The sequence below is a fragment of the Triticum urartu genome, unplaced genomic scaffold (genome assembly GCF_056163025.1).
Source record: "Triticum urartu cultivar PI428250 unplaced genomic scaffold, HENAU_Tu73 scaffold1, whole genome shotgun sequence".
Lineage (NCBI taxonomy): Eukaryota > Viridiplantae > Streptophyta > Magnoliopsida > Poales > Poaceae > Triticum > Triticum urartu.
Genome location: NW_028259461.1, coordinates 13,810,804 through 13,813,882, shown reverse-complemented (window position 1 = coordinate 13,813,882; position 3,079 = coordinate 13,810,804). Strand labels below are relative to the sequence as shown.

The following is a 3,079-nucleotide window of genomic DNA, read 5'->3' as shown; positions in this document are numbered from 1 at the left end:
CTTAGGGAAACTTCTGGGCGTGGCCCGGCATTATAAGAAGACCGGTAACAAAGGAAGGAGACTATCTATTTGCTGAGACTATGGTTACTCTTAGCTTGACATACAGAGTTTAGGATGTGATCGATCGGTCGGGAGGACAATAATAACAATGTAGAGAATTGGTCTAGCTACAACCCTCCAGTGGAATTAAAGCGACTCGCCAAGGCCAGTTCGATAGAAAGGGAACCCTTGTGGAGAGACAGGATCCCCATCTTTCGGTGGAAGAACCTCTTGATCTTACGCCCTATGTTCTTGGTAAAGTGAGCTATGTCATAGCCTATTGCTACCCGATCTACAAGTCGGTCTACTTCTGGCTCTTGCCTTGATTGAACGGCTTTCGAGTAAGAAAGGGCCTTTACTTTCCCCCTGAGGGTAGGAAAATCATGATCGGGATAGCGGACGTAAAGCTATTGAACTTAGGTATGCTCTTTCCTTTTGTCGAAGTGGAATCGTAGAACACAATGTGATACGATGAGATAGAAAATGCAATAGAAATAGAAATAAGGATAGCAAACGGGTTACCTACTCTACTCCTAAGGGTCAAAGCAAGCCCTTTAATTCCATTCTTTATTCTTACATTAAAGAATGAATCAAATCTCCCCAAGTAGGATTCGAACCTACGACCAATCAGTTAACAGCCGATCGCTCTACCGAACTGAGCTATTGAGGACGAACGAATTGCTTAATAAGCTGAACACCCACATAATCTCGATTTGACACAGCAACACTTTCCATAACAACAGGGATTAAAAAACAGGTGATCAGGACTCGGATCCTGGGTATCTGTCTGACGTGTGATAAGGCGGGGACAGGATTCGAACCTGCAGTCTTCAGGTCATGAGCCTGATGAGTTGACCAATTCCTCTACCCGCTTCTTCCCCTGATCTTTCTTTCCCTCTTCAGTGAGTGACTCGAAAGAACTAATTAAATAGGGGTTTTCGATCTGCTTTCTATACTAAAATTCGAGGAAATCATTTTTTGATTCAGGTTGATTCGGGCAGTTCAGTATTGAATTATCCATCCTTTCGAGTACTAAAATGCAAGAAATCTCGTCGTTGCTACTACTTCCCGAATTCCAGTTGGCAAATACAATTATAGTTTGGAAGATCGCCTGAAGGTGTTAACTCTGAACCTGAAGAAACAGAGCAGGCAAGTTCAGAAGCAGAGAAGAGTCAGAAAAGCGGGGCAATAGCAATCATTGAAGCGGGGTAGAATGCATAAAATGCAATACGTTCCCCACGAGAGGCGAGGCACCTTAGGTGCAGACTCGCGACCGTGCTCCCAATCTGGATCTGGATATGAGATTGAATAAAGTTATGATATCGGATCGGAGTACCAATGCATCCGTACTGACTGGCAATAGTTGAGCCGCATAAAGCAAGCAGTTCGAGACTCAATATGCCCACCTTTTTGGTGTATCCGTAGCTTTCAAATACTTAGGTATCCCAATTCACCACAGGAAGCTCTAAATAAGGAATCGTGTAGAAGACTGATTTTAAGCTAGAATGGGTCTTTCAACTGGTGCTTGATACGTGTTACTACGACGACCAAGAATCTTCACGGAGTGGAAGTAGCAATAAGTTTGAAGCTCGTTGGCTTTGTGCAGAAGCAGTGGAATGGAAAGCAATAAATTGTTTAAGAAGAAGTAAATAGTTCAGCTTGAAACCAAAGTCCAGAGTTCTTCCTTCATGCTTGCTTCCCAGTCGATGGCCCTACTTTCACCTTCCTCATCGATTTAGTGAACGATTGATGTACAGCGGGAAGAACCGCAGACGATACATCACCTTAAAAGCTACCTATACGTCCGTTTTTATATCCAAACAGAAGCCTCTATAGATGACCCGGAAGACAGACACGAGCAAACATCTCTGCGCAGAAAGCAACCGGGTTCAAACAGAGATTGACTATCTCCTTTTCTTGCTCGATCCTCTGGAAATCGTTTGGAAGGTAGATTTTGCGAATAACAAGTGTGATACTGACGACGTGCTCCTAAGGCGACTGCTTAGTCGACAAACCAACACTTATACGAATCGCTAGAGCTCTCGGGTGGGATCAACTAGCTTACCCAGGCACTGTTTGCTTCAGACATGGCTACAAGGAAAGCAGCAGTATCTTAGGACACACGGGTAAGCAGATCTTAGACTTAGTACACTCAACGCCAACAAGAATTCGGCCCTCCATACATATCGACACACCCGGGGGCTCTGTTTTAAGTGCAGTGAGAAATGGGGCCATGAACAACAAGATCCAGCTTTTAAATATGACACGGGGTAGTGGGACCAGATGTATCTCATGTCCATAGTAGGGCGAGTCCAACACGCGCTCAAGTCTCCCACATAATCTCATACCTGAAGAGACGTTCATCTCCCCGGCGTGGCCGTCGTCGATCACCCCCGTAAAGCTGGAGCAAGATAGGGCCGGGGTGGGGCGCAAGCAAGCGTTTTCAGGTTCCAGCCCATCCTCCCCACGTTTCCCTCCAGCTCCTTCATGACCTCCTTGTCTTTATCGAGAGCGAGAGGAGCAGCTTCAGTACGACGGGGATTCAGTAGCGCTACCTTGCCTTCCATTGAGACCCCCAAAATCCCGATTTCAAAGAAAGTATCTCTCGAGTTGCTTCGGTGCCTCTCTTGCTCTGGTTTCATCAGCTCATTACCTTTAAGCTAGAGTCTGCCATGGCGAGGTCTTATTCTTCAACATAATCCAGCGGTCCAGGTGCGTGCGAAAGCGGAAACTCTTCCGGATCTTGTTTATTTGTATTTGCTCATTTCCGATTATGCTTTATTTGTAGATAGCCTTGATGATAGGCTTCGACCTCGACTTCTCCGTTTCTAAGATCCAATGGTGGAATCATTACTCCAAGGCAGGCAAAATTGACCATTTCTAAGTAAGTTCAGCTAGCGTCACCCCGAAGGGAGAAATAGATCTTCTTGTCCGGATGCAGGAAAATAAAGCAATAAGAGATCTAGCAATGACTATGGTCCATAAATCATTTCCTTGGTGGCATTTCCCAAACTTGATTTCCTTTTTATGCACCTGATAC

General features: G+C 45.2%; 1 non-coding gene across 1 annotated transcript; it reads right to left on the bottom strand.

Moving 5' to 3' along the window:
* Positions 1–635: 635 nt before the first annotated feature.
* TRNAN-GUU (transfer RNA asparagine (anticodon GUU)) lies at positions 636–709 on the bottom strand. Its single transcript has one exon. It is a non-coding gene; the product is annotated as a tRNA-Asn (tRNA).
* Between the last annotated feature and the right edge of the window lie 2,370 nt (positions 710–3,079).